The sequence below is a fragment of the Canis lupus genome, chromosome 31 (assembly GCF_011100685.1).
Source record: "Canis lupus familiaris isolate Mischka breed German Shepherd chromosome 31, alternate assembly UU_Cfam_GSD_1.0, whole genome shotgun sequence".
Lineage (NCBI taxonomy): Eukaryota > Metazoa > Chordata > Mammalia > Carnivora > Canidae > Canis > Canis lupus.
Window position 1 is genome coordinate 3,786,599 of NC_049252.1, and position 18,360 is coordinate 3,804,958.

General features: G+C 36.9%; 1 long non-coding RNA gene across 1 annotated transcript in view; it reads left to right on the forward strand.

The window, feature by feature from the left end:
- LOC111093471 overlaps positions 1-18,360 on the forward strand; it is a 281,715-nt gene that overhangs the window by 254,918 nt on the left and 8,437 nt on the right. Inside the window, exon 2 of the long non-coding RNA XR_005382069.1 lies at positions 3,885-3,959. This is a non-coding gene — a long non-coding RNA (uncharacterized LOC111093471). The remainder of the gene's footprint in view (positions 1-3,884; positions 3,960-18,360) is intronic.

The window sequence follows — 18,360 nt, forward strand, 5'->3', positions numbered from 1 at the left end:
AGATTGGAAGATATAAATATCCCAACATTCCATCTTTTAAGATGTTTCACAGTAAATGAATATATAAAATAAATTATCTCTGAATTTTCTATTGGTACTCAGTATTTCTTTCTTTTCCCAGTTTTCCAATTAATTGGTTAACCTTCCCTGTATTTTTGGAATATTACCTTGAAAAGATAATTTTTTCTTTTCCAGAAGTAAAATGATGTCCCTAGAGGCAACAATTAAGTGTTGCCATAAGTACTCACATTTTCATGATCATGCCAAGTATTATCACAAAGACAATTATTCTGAGCAATTACTTCTATTGCCCCTTCCACTGTTAGTGGTTTTCCTCCCACAGAGCTTTTTTTTTTTTTTTAATAAATGATAACTGACTTCCAAGCTGTAATAATGCACAATTTCCTAACATTGGAAAATCTGTGGAAAAAAACCATGAACTTTCAATGATATATAAAGATAACATCAATTCTTACATAAAGCATTTTTGTTTGTTTAAACTTGGTATTAATGGTCGAGTTGCTTTATGACAGATCTGACTTTGCACATTTTGAAAACCAGAAAAATGGCTGATTATTAATTTTATAAAGAAAACTTATTTTATGATGTGTATAACAAATACCATGTGTCTTTTAATATATACATATAAATCTATGCACATATATTTAATATATAAACATATATATTTAATATATACACACACCCATGTATATTAAATAATTTATATTATGTAACAATTCATTATATCTTTATTGTGACCAAGGTAACTGACCATAATCCCTTACAGCCAGACAAATTCACTCCAAGATCCAGATAAGCTGACTTATAGTTATGTAGTTTTAAAATCCTCATTAAGATTATTTTACTTAAATTGATTTTATTATGATATTCTAAAAATATTTTCCTAATCTCTATGTCTATGCTGTATTTGAATATTACAAAGTAAATACTTTTCAACCTTAAAAATTAAAACATTTACATATTAAAATAATGATGAAAAGGAAAAAATAAAATTTTTTACCTCTTGAATTCACTCATTGAAAAGCATAATGAGGTAACAAAAATGAGAATAGAATGGACTCGATAGGCAAATATTTCTTATATAAAAAACACAACAGTTTTTGTATATGGTATATTCAAGTAAACTGTAACTATGATTCTATAATAGTAGTTTTGATTCTTTTGGGACCAATTTGTACAGGCCTTCTCTTCTAGATCCAATTGAAAAATCTATGGACAATTAATTCAATCCCTGTTCCTACCAAGACATGCATGAATAAAAATTAGATAATTTAATGTGATTCTCTTATTGTTATCCCACCAAAAGCACATAAGAGTATGCTTGAAACATTTTCTACTTACAGGTGCACTGAACTAAACATATTTTAATTGCTTTATGTGTTCTTACTTGCACTATGGTTAACGAGCTTTAAAATAACATATTTCTTTCCCTAATAGGTAGACTTTAAACTAAGTGTTTCAGAAGATATAAATCAAGTGTATATTTCAGAAATATTCTTAGAGACATTTAATCATATTATTTCATCAAACTTTCTTGGAAACAGGGCACCAAAGGTGTCCTAAACCCTCAAACACAATTACAAAAGCTAAGTTGTCTTAAGTATTCCCTAATAGAACATCAAGAGGCTTAGTTCACCTGCTATGAGGCTTTATCAAAGGTAAAACTATATATCCAGATAATCTCCAGGCACTAAACCCCATTCATGAAGTTCATTATAATTAGATGCAGCTATAGTTTAAAACAGGTTACACTGATTTTTGTCATCATGGTTTGCAGATATAAATAGAAACTCTGATTTATATTAGAGTAGTGATGAAGCCAGAATTTTTTCTTCTATATAACTTTATATTCTTCATGAAGGACTTACAGTATTTATTACAGTACTTTATTAGCCTCAAATTGTATTAGAAACTGGTAATTCATGATTCCTTCCACCTGATGTTTTTGCTACCTGTTTTTGCTGCCTGTAGGAGCAGTCATTTCAAATGATGATCCTTTCACCCTGTTGTATTTTGTAATTCATAAAATAATATTCTGCATGTTTTGCTTCTAGAAAGCTTAACTCCAAAACTCTATTTTTAGCTAAATACATTTACAGCCAGATTTTTTTGAAGGGGCATCCACCATAATTATTTCATATCAAATTTAGTCTAACCACTGCTCATGAATTCAGTCATTATTCCTACCCTACAATCCTGACATTTTTATCCTTAGTGGAATAAATTAGAAACACAGATGGATAATCTGGGAAATATTCCACATGAATATTTTTTAAACAGAATTCTTGTCAAGCACAGATTTTATAAGATTCAGTTTATAGTTTTAATAAACAGGGTTCTGATTATTAACTGTACCATTTCAAAATTAAATGAGACATAAGATCTTTTACATAAAGATTTATACAGCTCTACTGCTTTAAGAATCAGTTTGAAATCCAAGCTGTCTTTTCCTTATGGTGTTAAAAAAGCAAAGTAAGTTTGACTGAGGACAAAGAAAGTGCTTTTGCATTTATTTGTTCAAGGGCCATATTTAAGTCTATTCCTTTAGGAAAATGCTTACTGCTCTGTGAAAAATACTAATCCAAATTTTAGTGGGATGTATAGATCTAATATTTCAACTTACCTTTTGGTGCCATAATGATACTTTTTCCTCTTATTTATTTTCCAGTCAGATGTCTTATTCCATTATGTCCCTTCGTCTTTATTTTCCTATGTGCTACTGAAAATGGTTAGTTTGCTTTCTTTAAATATATTTCCATGGAGTGATGATCCAACAGCAGACATATATCCCAAAGTAGGCATAGTATGATGGCACAAACTCCCACATATACCACACAGCATCACCTTGTATGTACATTCAATGCCAAAAGAAGAGAATCAGACTCATTAGATCTTTACTTTTTTTCTTAAACAGCTTTGGAAATGAACCATGTGACAATGTGGATAGGAAAATCATTAAAGACAAATTTATAAAGGGCTTAGTCCTCTAAAAATAGGGAGGTATTCAAAACAGTCACAGATAGATGACTAGTGGCAGAAATAGTCTTTTTTTCCTGCATTACTATCCTAAATGCCCATATCATGGAGACCTATGAAAAAGAGACTTTTGCAAAGGTGCCAAATAAGTTATCCAGTATCCGTAGCAGGTGAACTGGGGTGGAAGTGGGAGAATAGACTGGTCTATGGCTCCCAGTTGAGACAGCAGGAGATCTCAAAGTCTTCATTAACCTCAAATGTAGACTAGACTAAGAATGTTTCAGATGAAATTTTGGAGAATTAAAGCCACTGATTACTAATGAGATGAGTATCCAATATAGATGAGATAATCTGTTCCTTAGTTTACTAGAGAAAAGATGGCTCATAGATAATTAGCAGTGCATACTGAGCAGCTGAAGGTGAACAAGAAATAGTAACTAATAAACATAGCAAGCTAGATATTTTTTTGTGTACCTGTCCAGATCCACTCTTTGTCCTTTTCTGCCCTGTTTTGTACTACAGGAGCCTGACTTTTGCTCACTTTTTTACCTGTAGCCTGTTGATCCCTGGCCTTCCTTTGCTTTAATCCAATGGGATTCACTCACAGGACATTAAAACATGAAAGAAAAAACAGGTGGTTTGCTTATTCCCTTGGGGTCACTAGGGCCTATAGTTTGGCAATGACCCCAATCTTCCATCTAAGACCAGAGCTCCTGTATCATGGCTGCTGTTTCAAGGCTAAAGCTCTCAGCAGATATAGATTATTGCTTTCTCCTTTTGCTTCTTCAAACCTAAGGAGTATTAAGGTGTAGCCATTTTTAATAATCTCTGAATTGCTTACCATTACTTCTTGGTTCCTTTAACCTTATTCTCACTTTTGTTTACAGTTCCAACATTGAAATTCAAGAGATCTCATGTTTCCTTTCAAGTCCCTGTATATAATAGTTCCTGGCATAAGGAAGGTAAGTTAGCATTTTATACTTTGAATGATTTTCTCTTCAAAATATTGGTATAATTGGAAAGTTTCTCTTCAATACCAGTTTTATAACTAAAAATTTTTCTTTATGCTTAAAAAAAATGATCACACCAAAACATTAGTGTTTTATTTCTGTGGAAGTATTCATCATGAAGATATTAACTAGTGATATAATTGAACTGTTTAATAATAAAAAAAGAAACTCACCCACCAATGTTGTTTCATATAACTTTTACTTTTTTGCTCTCCTGAAATAGATTTGGAGTAAAATTTTCCATATATCTTATGTCAAAAAAATACTATTTTATAGCACTTTACATTTTATCATTCTTGGTCATGTATTCAATTATCATCCTTTCTACACCTCTAGAAATAGAAATTATTACCTATATTGTGGAGGATGAGAAAAGTTAGGAGTCTTGTCTTATAATAACTGGTAAAAGTGGGACTCAAATAGCAATACTAGTTTTGATTCCTCCTATAATATGCTATCATTTCCAGTTGCAACTTTTTTTAGATGTTGACATTGGAGAAAGTTCAATTAAACAGTGGCTCAGATGTTAAGAAATATTAAGCCTACCTGAGGGGCAAGCTGTGTAGACTTTAAGATCATTTTTCATGTTGAGTATAAAGGCAAACCAAAATTATTCTTGGGAATGATTTCATGATGTCTGCTTCCTTAAATAAATGTCAATTCTTTCTTGGTGTCCTGAAGAGGCACTTAAACTCCAAATGTTCCTCCAAAGTTCAAATGACAAATGTATGCCATCTGGAAACTGCAATTAAGGACTTTAAAATATATCTAAAAGGTTACTTCTCATTTACTCTTAGGATATAGGAAGTGGGAAAAAGTGTTCCTTCAAATCTAACAACCAGTAAGAAACAGATAATCTCAAAATCAAAATTTGTCTTGAACCCATCAGAGACTTAAGGTTGCAGGACACCCAAATAGCCTTAGAGGTACCTGCCTTTGGTTAGATGAGAAAACTGGCACAATTGTGACACCAAAACACACTGGGCTGCAATGCAAATGAATAAGAATTCAGATTTTTTTTTCATTAATTGCTAACAGCTAAATATTGTCTTTCATGAGAGTACAGAACCTGACGGAGCCAAAGACACAAACAGGGTTTGTGCCACTCTCAGGTTCTACTTCATGATTTTCACTGGCTACTCATAAGAAATATGAGTGTAGGATGCAGAGTCAGACAGTGTTTCTCAGTGGTACAGGTCTGGGAGAGGAAGGTGTGCTTGTGTGGAAAAGACAGGAACTCTGCTCAAACCTTTTCCCCGAAAGAAAAAAAAAAAAAAAAAAAGGAGGCCATCTGGGTGGTTCATTGGTTGAGCATCTGCTTTTAGCTCAGGTCATGATTCCAGGGTCCTGGGAGGGAATCCCACATCAGGCTACCCGTGGGGAGTCTGCTTCTCCCTCTGTCTATTTCTCTGCCTCTCTCTGTGTCTCTCACGAATAAATAAATTTTAAAAATAAAAAAAAAAGAAAGGAAGGAAGGAGAGAAGGAGAGAAGGATGAAAGGAATGAAGGACGATAAAAGAAAAGAAATGAAAGCTCTTACGCCCTTCAGTGTGGAACCGCAAACTTTTTCTCATGGGCACAGATCAAGAACCACTGTTGTTGAGGGAAGGAAAAGATGAAGTGACGGGATACGGGAACCTGTAACCCCTGGAGCAAAGACAATAAATTGTCCTGAACTCAGATGATTAGTGATAACACAACACTGCAAAAGGGGCAGATCACTGAGAAGGGCCTATCTCTGAGACTCAAAAACATTAAATCTGCCTAAGACCGTCTAGACCAGGACGTAAAAAAAATGAAAAACTTCCTCACTGTCCAGCAAACTCTCTGAAATAAAGATTTAGGAGAAGGGATCATGCCAGTTTCCAGGCATGTGTGTTTACCTTTCTGTTTGTCTGTCTCATAACTTTTTAGTTGAAAGACTGTCAGCAAGAGAGACTAACTCTTGATTTCAACTCAGACTCATAATCTCAGGGTCTTGAGTTCAAGATCTGCATCAGGCTCTGTGCTGGACATGGACCCTGCTTAAGATTTTCTCTCTCCTTCTTCCTCCCCCACCCACCACATTCTCTCTCTCTCTAAAAAAAAAAAAAGGAGAAAGAAGTTCCTATTTGCACAAAATTCTAATATTTCTTAAAAGTAGTTTTTTGAAATAGAATCTCTTCATAATAAACAAATGGTTCATAATTTTAAAACTAGAATGGAAGCAGTCAGAGATTGCTGCATTATCAGTCTGACTTATAGGTAAAGAAAAACATAGATTTGAATATAAACATTTTAGATTAAAATGAATTCCTTGGCATAAATTGTTATTTTGAAAAAATAAGAAAGATATGGGGGAAAGGCCATTGAATATTGAACTTTATGTCATAATTTCCTTGCTCTTCTCATGAGAACTAAATGGCAGACAACTACTTGTATTCCTCCTACAGTTTTCATCATAAGGGTGTAGACACAGGGATGCTGAGTAAGCCCCGAGGCCCTCCTAACTGGCTATACAGCATGCCTGCATAAAGGATGACTAAAGATAGGCTTAGAAAGAATGTCCATTGATTTTTACGTAAGCATTTCCTAATAGTTTAAATATTCACATTTCAGTAGTGAAAGGGAAATAATGCTATTATTACAAAATTAATTTAATAAAATTTAATTAATTTTAATATAAAAATACTACTTGATAGAATCGAAGAAAGAGATGTTGAAAAATAATAGTGAGAGAGGATAATATCCTTGTCTTGTTCCTGATCTTAGCAGAAAAGCTTCAGATTTCTCACAATTAAGTATGATGTTACTTGTAGGTTTTTATAGTTTTTACCAAGTATAGAAAGTTTCCCTCCATTCCTAGTTTACTGAGACTTTTTGTCATAAACATGTGTTTGATTTTTGCCAAGTGCTTTTGATGCACCTACTGATATGATCATGTAGTTTTTCTGTTTTAACCTGTTGATATGACAGATTACCTTAATTGATTTATAAATGTTGAACGATCCTTGCATATCTGGATAAATCACATTGGTAATGGCATGTGATTCTTTTTATAAATTTTTGGAATTGATTTGATAATATTTGGCTGACGATTTTTGCATCTATAATCATGAAAGAAATTAGTCTGCAGTTTCTTTTCTGTGTAATGTATTTATTTGGTTTTGTTTTACAGTAATGCCGGCCTCAGAATAAGTAAGCAAGTATTCTCTCCACTTCTATCCCCTAAAAGGGATTATAAAAGAGAACTGGTTTCATTTCTTCTTTAAATATTTAGAAGAATTCACTAGTGAGCCCATCTGGCCTTGGTCAAGCTCTCTCTTTAGGGAGATTAATTATTGTTTCAATCTCTTTAAGAGCTATAGACATATTCAGATTGTCTATTTCTTTTATGTGAATTTTGGTAGTTTATGACTTTTAAGAAACTGGTCTATTTCATCCAAGTTATTTAATTTGTTGGCAGAGAGTTGCTCAGAGCATGTCTTCATTATGCATTTAATGTCCATGGAGTATACTGATGTCTCTTTCATTTATGCCAATAATATATATCTTCTCTCTTTTTTTTCTTAGCCTGGATAGACACAAACCTATTTTATTAATGATTTCAAAAAGCCAACTTTTGATTTTGTTGAATATATTATAGATTTTCTGTTTTCAACTGCACTAATTTCTGCTCTAATTCTTATTGTTTCTTTTCTTCTACTTACTTTGGATTTAATTTACTCTTCTTTTTCTAGTTTCCTAAATTGGAAATTTAAGATCATTGATTTTAGATCTTTCTTCTTTTATAATATATGCGTTCTATGCCATGAATTTTCCTGTATCCCACAAGTTGTGATAAATTGTTTTTTGATTTTCAATTAGTTCAAACTATTTTTTAATTTTTCTTGAGATTTATTCTTTGAACCATGTGTTATTAAGAAATATGTTGTTTGATCTCCACATATTTGGAGATTTTTCCAGTTATCTTTCTGTTACTTATTTCTAGTTTAATTGCATTGTGGATTTCAGTCATATATGAAATTTAAGAAACAAAACAAGCAAAGGGAAAAAAAAGAGAGATAGGCAAACCAAGAAACAGATTCTTAACTATAGAGGACAAATTGATGGTTATCAGGGAGGCGGTGGGTGTGAGGATGGGTGAAATAGGTGATAGGGATTAAGGAGTACACTTGTGATAAGCACTGGTCTTGTATGAAAGTGCTAAATCACTATATTGTACACCTGAAATTAATATCACACTGTATGTTAACTAATTGGAATTTAAACAAAGATTTTAAAAATAAATAAAAATAGGTATGGTATTATTTCTCTTTTTTAATTTGTTAAGGTGTGATTTATGACTCATTATATAGTCTATTATGGTGAATGTTCCATAAGAGCTTGAGAATGTATGAGCAAGATACATTTTGCTATTGTTGGATGAAGTAGACTATAGATGTACATTATATCTAGTTGACTTATGGTGTTATTGAGTTCAATTGTGTCCTACTGATTTTCTGGCTGCTGGATTTGTCCATTTCTGATAGAGGGCTGTTGAACTCTGCTAGCGAATTAATATTTTTCTCTTTTCAGCTCAGTTTTTGACTCACATAGATTAACACTCCGGTGTGTATATGTATATTAAGGATTATTAATTTTTCTAAGGAATTGACCTATTTATCATTATGTAATGTCCCTGATTACTTTATGTCCCTTATAATTTTCCTTGCTTTGAAGTCTGCACTGTCTGAAGTTAACATAGCTACTTCTGTTTTCTTTTGATCAGTCTTAGCATGGCATATTTTTTCCCACCTATTTATTTTTAATTTATATGTCTTTTTATTTAAAGTAGGTTTCTTGGGACTCCTGGGTGGCTCAGTAGTTGAGCATATGCTTTTGGTTCAGGGAATGATCCTGGAGTCCTGGGATCGAGTCCACATCAGGTTCCCTGCATGGAGCCTGCTTCTCTCTCTGCCTATGTCTCTGCCTCTCTCTCTCTATGTCTCTCATGAATAAATAAATAAAATCTTAAAAAAATAAAGTAGGTTTCTTATAGACAACATATAATTGGGTATTGTTTTGTGAACCACTCTGAAAATTTCTGTCTTTTAATTTATGCATTTAGATCATTGACATTCAAAGGAATTATTGGATATATTTAGATTACTATCAATCATATTTATTATTGTTTTCTATTTGTTGCTTTTTCCTTTGTTCTTATTTTGCCTTCTATTTTTTCTGCCTTGTGAGGTTTTAATCAAGCATTTTATATAATTTTCTCTCCTTCACATATTGCTTTTATTTATTTATTCTACTCTTTATAGTGATGTAGAGTTTGCAATACACATTTGCAACTAATGCAAGTCTACATTAAAAGAATGCTATATTACCTCAAGGGTAGTGTCAGTACCTTACAATAATAGATAATCTTAACTTCTATTTTTTGAGTCATTGCTTCATTCATTTCACTTATATATAGCACACAGAAGCATATAAAAATAACAACAATGTATTTGATTATATATGCTTATATATGTAAGGTATATATAAGAAAAATAAAAAAAAATTTATCTTACCTTCACTTAGTCCTTCTTTAATTATTTTTCTTTATAGATCTGAGGTTTTTACCTATATGCTTTTCCTTCTCTCTAAAATACTTCATTTAATATTTCTTACTAGATATGTCTACTGGCAAAAATTCTCTAGAATTATGTTTATCTGAAAAGTATTTACTTTTCCTTTATTTTTGATGGAAAAATTTCCAGAGTATAGAATTTTAGGTTTTTTGTTTCTTCTGTCGACACTTCAAATATATACTCTACTCTTTTCTTGCTTGCCTGGTTTCTCGGGGGAAGTAAGATCCAACTGTCATCTTTGTTCCTCTTTAAGCATTTTACCCCCAAAATAAATCATCCAGTTAAGAAATAGGCAGAAAATACGAACAGACAATTTTCCACAAAGAACACATACAGATACCTAACAGACACATGAAAAGATGTTCAACATTACTCATCATCAGGAAAATACAATCAAAACCATGATGAGATACCACCTCATTTATCAGAATGGCTAAAATTAGCAACATAGGAACTAACAGATGTTGGCAAGGATGTGGAGAAAGGGGAACGATCTTACACTCTTGATGAATGCAGACTGGTACAGCCACTCTGGAAATCACTAAGGATGTTCCTCAAAAATTTACAAATAGAGGAGGGGAAGATGCGGAAGAATAGGGTCCCCAAATCACCTGTTCCCACCAAATCACCTAGATAACCTTCAAATCATCCTGAAAATCTATGAATTCGGCCTGAGATTTAAAGAGAGACCAGCTGGAGTGCTACAGTGAGAAGAGTTCGCGCTTCTATCAAGGTAGGAAGACGGGGAAAAAGAAATAAAGACACAAAAGGCCTCCAAGGGGGAGGGGCCCGCGAGGAGCCGGGCTGAGGCCGGGGCGAGTGTCCCCAGGACAGGAGAGCCCCGTCCCGGAGGAGCAGGAGCTGCACCGACCTTCCCGGGGGAAAGGGGCTCCAGGGAGGTAGAGCAGGACCCAGGAGGGCGGGGATGCCCTCGGGCTCCGGGGACACTAACAAACACCTGCGCCCCGGGAGAGTGCGCCGAGCTCCCTAAGGGCTGCAGCGCGCACGGGGGACCCGGAGCAGCTGGGGGGGGGGGGGGCTCGGGGGCGGCTCCGCGGAGGGGGCTGCGGGGCGGGAGCAGCTCGGGGGGCTCGGGGGCGGCTCCGAGGAGGGGGCTGCGGGGGGGAGCAGCTCGGGGGGGGGGCTCGGGGGCGGCTCCGCGGAGGGGGCTGCGGGGCGGGAGCAGCTCGGGGGGCTCGGGGGCGGCTCCGCGGAGGGGGCTGCGGGGCGGGAGCGCGAATCCACCCACGCAGGCCCCGGAGCACAGGGTGCCGGGACACAGCCCAGGATCCGGCCTCCCCCGGGACAGGCAGAGGCCGGGAGGGCCCAGGACAGCGAGGACGCTCCTGCCCCAGCTGAGCAGATCAGCGGCCCCGCCCGGAGCCTCCAGGCCCTGCAGACGGAGAGCTGCGGAGCTACTGCGGGGGCTGACTCCAGGGCTGCAGAGCTGGCCCCGCCACTGCGGTTGTTCCTTCTGGGGCCTCACGGGGTGAACAACCCCACTGAGCCCTGCACCAGGCAGGGGCAGAGCAGCTCCCCCAAGTGCTCACACCTGAGAAACAGCACAGCAGGCCCCTCCCCCAGAAGACCAGCTAGACGGACAAGTTCCAGGGGAACTCAAGGGACTTAAAGTACACAGAATCAGAGGATACTCCCCCGTGGTTCTTTTTGTTTTGTTTTGTTTTGTTTTGCTTTTTGTTTGTTTCCTTCCCCCACCCCCTTTTTTCTCCTTTCTTTCTTTTTCTTTCTGTTTTTCTTCTTTTTTTTTTCTTTTTATCTTCCTTTTTTCTTTTCATTTTTTCTTTTCTTTCCTTCTTTCTCTCCTCTCCTTTTCTCCTTTTCCCAACACAACTTGTTTTTGGCCACTCTGCACTGAGCAAAATGACTAGAAGGAAAACCTCTACTCAAAGAAAGAATCAGAAACAGTCCTCTCTCCCACAGAGTTACAAAATCTGGATTACAATTAATGTCAAAAAGCCAATTCAGAAGCACTATTATACAGTTACTGGGGGCTCTAGAAAAAAGCATAAAGGACTCAAGAAACTTCATGACTGCAGAATTTAGATCTAATCAGGCAGAAATTAAAAATCAATTGAATGAGATGCAATCCAAATTAGAAGTCATAACGAGGAGGGTTAAGGAGGTGGAAGAATGAGTGAGTGACATAGAAGACAAGTTGATGGCAAAGAGGGAAACTGAGGAAAAAAGAGACAATTAAAAGACCACGAAGATAGATTAAGGGAAATAAACGACAGCCTGAGGAAGAAAAACCTATATTTAATTGCGGGTCCCGAGAGCGCCGAAAGGGACAGAGGGAGAGAATATGTATTTGAACAAATCCTAGCTGAAAACTTTCCTAATCTGGGAAGGGAAACAGGCATTCAGATCCAGGAAATAGAGAGATCCCCCCCTAAAATCAATAAAAACCGTTCAACACCTGGACATTTAACAGTGAAGGTTGCAAATTCCAAACATAAAGAGAAGATCCTTAAAGCAGCAAGTCAAGAAATCCCTGACTTTTTCAGGGAGGAGTATTAGGGTAACAGCAGACCTCTCCACAGAGACCTGGTAGGCCAGAAAGGGCTAGCAGGATATATTCAGGATCCTAAATGAGAAGAACATGCAACCAAGAATACTTTATCCAGCAAGGCTCTCATTCAGAATGGAAGGAGAGATAAAGAGCTTCCAGGACAGGCAGGAATTGAAAGAATATGTAACCTCCAAACCAGCTCTGCAAGAAATTTTAAGGGGGACTATTAAAATTCCCATATTAAAAGAAGTCCAGTGGAACAATCCACAAAAACAAGGACTGAATAGATATCATGATGACACTAAACTCATATCTCTCAATAGTAACTCTGAATGTGAACGGGCTTAATGACCCCATCAAAAGGCGCAGAGTTTCAGACTGGATAAAAAAGCAGGACCCATCATTTGCTGTCTACAAGAGACTCATTTTAGACAGAAGGACACCTACAGCCTGAAAATAAAAGGTTGGAGAACCATTTACCATTCGAATGGTCCTCAAAAGAAAGCAGGGGTAGCCATCCTTATATCAGATAAACTAAAATTTACCCCGAAGTCTGTAGTGAGAGATGAAGAGGGACACTATCTCATACTTAAAGGATCTATCCAACAAGAGGACTTAACAATCCTCAATATATATGCCCCCAATGTGGGAGCTGCCAAATATATGAATCAATTAATAACCAAAGTGAAGAAATACTTAGATAATACTTGGTGACTTCAATCTAGCGCTTTCTACCCTCGATAGGTCTTCTAAGCACAACATCTCCAAAGAAACGAGAGCTTTAAATGATACACTGGACCAGCTGGATTTCACAGATATCTACAGAACTTTACATCCAAACTCAACTGAATACACATTCTTCTCAAGTGCACATGGAACTTTCTCCAGAATAGACCACATACTGGGTCGCAAATTGGGTCTGAACCGATACCAAAAGATTGGGATCATCCCCTGCATATTCTCAGACCATAATGCCTTGAAATTAGAACTAAATCACAACAAGAAGTTTGGAAGGACTTCAAACACGTGGAGGTTAAGGACCATCCTGCTAAGAGATGAAAGGGTCAACCAGGAAATGAAGGAAGAATTAAAAAGATTCATGGAAACTAATGAGAATGAAGATACAACCATTCAAAATATTTGGAATGCAGCAAGAGCAGTCCTAATGGGGAAATTCAGTGCAATACAAGCATCCATTCAAAAACTGGAAAGAACTCAAATACAAAAGCTAACCTTACACCTAAAGGGGTAGTGAAAAAACAGCAAATAGATCCTACACCCAGCAGAAGAGAGTTAATAAAGATTTGAGCAGAACTCAATGAAATCGAGACCAGAAGAACTGTGGAACAGATCAACAGAACCAGGAGTTGGTTCTTCGAAAGAATTAATAAGATAGATAAACCATTAACCAGCCTTATGAAAAAGAAGAGAGAGAAGACTCAAATTAATAAAATCATGAATGAGAAAGGAGAAATCACTACCAACACCAAGGAAATACAAACGATTTTAAAAACATATTGTGAACAGCTATATGCCAATAAATTAGGCAATCTAGAAGAAATGGATGCATTTCTGGAAAGCCACAAATTACCAAAACTGGAACAGGAAGAAATAGAAAAACTGAACAGGCCAAAAACCAGGGAGGAAATTGAAGCAGTCATCAGAAACCTCCCAAGACACAAGAGTCCAGGGCCAGATGGCTTCCATGGGGAATTCTATCAAACGTTTAAAGAAGAAACCATACCTATACTACTAAAGCTGTTTGGAAAGATAGAAAGTGATGGAGTACTTCCAAATTTATTCTATGAGGCCAGCATCACCTTAATTCCAAAACCAGACAAAGACCCCACCAAAAAGGAGAATTACAGACCAATATCCCTGATGAACATGGATGCAAAAATTCTCAACAAGATACTAGCCAATAGGATCCAACAGCACATTAAGAAAATTATTCACCACGACCAAGTAGGATTTATCCCCGGGACACAAGGCTGGTTCAACACTCATAAAACAATCAATGTGATTCATCATATCAGCAAGAGAAAAACCAAGAACCATATGATCCTCTCATTAAATGCAGAGAAAGCATTTGACAAAATACAGCATCCATTCCTGATCAAAACTCTTCAGAGTGTAGGGATAGAGGGAACATAACTCAGCATCTTAAAAGCCATCTACGAAAAGCCCACAGCAAATATCATTCTCACTGGGGAAGCACTGGGAACCTTTCCCCTAAGATCAGGAACAAGACAGGGATGTCCACTCTCCCCACTGCTATTCATCATAGTACTGGAAGTCCTAGCCTCAGCAATCAGACAACAAAAAGACATTAAAGGCATTCAAATTGGCAAAGAAGAAGTCAAACTCTCCCTCTTCGCCCTTGACATGATACTCTACATAGAAAACCCAAAAGTCTCCACCCCAAGATTGCTAGAACTCATACAGCAATTCGGTAGCGTGGCAGGATACAAAATCAATGCCCAGAAATCAGTGGCATTTCTCTACACTAACAATGAGACTGAAGAAAGAGAAATTAAGGAGTCAATCCCATTTACAATTGCACCCAAAAGCATAAGATACCTAGGAATAAACCTCACCAAAGAGGTAAAGGATCTATACCCTAAAAACTATAGAACACTTCTGAAAGAAATTGAGGAAGACACAAAGAAATGGAAAAATATTCATGCTCATGGATTGGCACAATTAATATTGTGAAAATGTCAATGTTACCCAAGGCAATTTACATGTTTAATGCAATCCCTGTCAAATGGACTTTCTTCAGAGAGTTAGAACAAATTATTTTAAGATTTGTGTGGAATCAGAAAAGACCCCGAATAGCCAGGGGAATTTTAAAAAAGAAAACCATATCTGGGGGCATCACAATGCCAGATTTCAGGTTGTACTACAAAGCTGTGGTCATCAAGACAGTGTGGTACTGGCACAAAAATAGACACATAGATCAATGGAACAGAATAGAGAACCCAGATGTGGACCCTCAACTTTATGGTCAACTAATATTCGGTAAAGGAGGAAAGACTATCCATTGGAAGAAAGACAGTCTCTTCAATAAATGGTGCTGGGAAAATTGGACATCCACATGCAGAAGAATGAAACTAGACCACTCTCTTTCACCATACACAAAGATAAACCCAAAATGGATGAAAGATCTAAATGTGAGACAAGATTCCATCAAAATCCTCGAGGAGAACACAGGTAACACCCTTTTTGAACTCAGCCACAGTAACTTCTTGCAAGATACATCCACGAAGGCAAAAGAAACTAAAGCAAAAATGAACTATTGGGACTTCATCAAGATAAGAAGCTTTTGCACAGCAAAGGATACAGTCAACAAAACTAAAAGACAACCTACAGAATGGGAGAAGATACTTGCAAATGACTTATCAGATAAAGGGTTAGTTTCCAAGATCTATAAAGAACTTATTAAACACAATACCAAAGAAACAAACAATCCAATCATGAAATGGGCACAAGACATGAAGAGAAATCTCACAGAGGAAGACATAGACATGGCCAACATGCACATGAGAAAATGCTCTGCATCACTTGCCATCAGGGAAATACAAATCAAAGCCACAATGAGATACCACCTCACACCAGTGAGAATGGGGCAAATTAACAAGGCAGGAAACCATAAATGTTGGAGAGGATGCGAAGAAAAGGGAACCCTCTTGCACTGTTGGTGGGAATGTGAACTGGTGCAGCCACTCTGGAAAACTGTGTTGAGGTTCCTCAAAGAGTTAAAAATAGACCTGCTCTATGACCCAGCAATTGCACTATTGGGGATTTACCCCAAAGATACAGATGCAATGATATGTCGGGACACCTGCACCCCGATGTTTCTAGCAGCAATGTCCACAATAACCAAATTGTGGAAGGAGCCTCGGCGTCCATCGAAAGATGAATGGATAAAGAAGATGTGGTTTATGTATACAATGGAATATTACTGAGCCATTAGAAATGACAAATACCCACCATTTGCTTCAACATGGATGGAACTGGAGGGTATTATGCTGAGTGAAGTATGTCAATCAGAGAAGGACAAACATTATATGTTCTCATTCATTTGGGGAATATAAATAATAGTGAAAGGGAATATAAGGGAGGGGAGAATAAATATGTGGGAAATATCAGAAAGGGAGACAGAACATAAAGACTCCTAACTGGGAAACGAACTAGGGGTGGTGGAAGGGGAGGAGGGTGGGGCGGTGGGGGTGAATGGGTGACGGGCACTGAGGGGGGCACTTGATGGGATGAGCACTGGGTGTTATTCTGTATGTTGGCAAATTGAACACCAATAAAAAATGAATTTATTATTAAAAAAATTTACAGATAGAACTACCCTGTGATCCATCAATTGTACAACTGGATATTTACCTAATAGATACAAAAATACTGATGCAAAGGAGAACATGTACCATGATGTTTATAGCAGCCTTATCAACAATATCCAAATTATGGAAAGAGCTTCAATGTCCATCAACTGGATGAATGGATAAAGAAGAGGTGGTATGCACACACACACACTCACAGGAATATTACTCAGCCATATAAAAATAAATCTTGCTATTTGCAATGATATGGATGGATGTATAGTGTACTATGGTAGGCCAAAAAACAGTCAGACAGAGAAAGATAAATACCATATGATTTCACCCACATGTGAATTAAGAAATAAAACAGATGAAAATAGAGGAAGGAGGGAAAAAGAGAGAAACAAATCCTAAGAGACTCTTAACTGTGGAGAACAAACTGAGGGTAGATGAAGGGAGGTGGATGGGAGATGGGCTAAATGGGGATGGGTATTAAGGAGGGCACTTGTGATGAGCAGTGGGTGTTGTATGTAAGTGATGAATTATTAAATTCTACTGAAACCAATATTACCCTATATGTTAACTATCTAGAATTTAAATAAAACTTGAAACAAAAATAAATATGCTCTCTAAGCATCCTAGATCTGAAGTTTGTTTCTGAGATTAATTTAGGGAAGTTTGCAGTCATTATTTTTTTTTAAAAATTCTCCTATCTCTTTCTGTCATCTTCCTTATAATATTAGTATTCTATGCATGTCACAACTTTTGTAGTTGTTCCACAGTATTTGGATATCCTGTTCTATTTTTTTCCTTCATTATTTGTTCTATTTGCTTTTCAGTTTTGGAGATTTTTAATAAGATATCCTCAAGCCCAGAGATTCTTGCCTTAGTTGTGTCCAATTACTAATGAACTGACTCATCAAAGGCATTCTTCACTTCTTTACAGTGTTTTTTAGCTCCAGCATTTCTTTCTTTTTTTTTTCCTAAAATTTCTATTCTCTGCTTATACTGCCCATTTGTCCTTGCAAGCTGTCTACTTTATCCATTAGAGCCCTCAGCATATTAATCAAAGTTGTTTTAAACTCCTGGTTTGACAATTCAAATATCTTTGCCATATCTGCTTTTGATGCTTGCTTTGTCTCCTAAAATTCAGATTTTTATTTTTGGTATGCCTTGTAATTTTTTCTTGATAGCTAGACATTATGTACTAAGTAAAAGAAACTGCTGGGCTTTTAGTAACATAGTAAGATGTTGGATGAGGGAAAGCACCCTATAGTTCTAAGAATAGATTTTAGTCCTTTAGGGAACTTATGCCTCTGAACTGTGAACTTCACAAAAATTTCTCAGTTTCTGATTCTCCCTTACATGGAAGAGAATGCTTAGTGTGGAATGGAGTTAGGAATTTCCCTTTTCCCATTCAGGACGCTAGAGCTGAATGAAGTTGGATAGTTCCCTTTCCCCAGGTCAATTATTTTTTGATAAAACTCCAGCAGAATAGGCTCTGGTTAACTAGTTTTCCCCAAGGGCAGGCCTTATTAAGAACAGAGTACTCTAGGGTATTTAGAAATGATTCTTTCCCTTCCCTCTGCCAGGACATGAGGGGATTTTTCCCACATATATAATGCAAGAACCTGATAGAGCTCTTGGAAATAAATCTCATAAAGTTGGGCAGCCCGGGTGGCTCAGCGGTTTAGCGCCGCCTTCAGCACAGGGCCTGATCCTGGAGACCTGGGATCGAGTCCCATGTCAGGCTCCCTCCATGGAGCCTGTTTCTCCCTCTGCCTGTGTCTCTGCCTCTCTCTCTCTCTCTCTCTCTCTCTCTCATTCTGTGTCTCTCATGAATAAATAAATAAAATCTTTAAAAAAAAAATCTCATAAAATTGTGGGGCCCT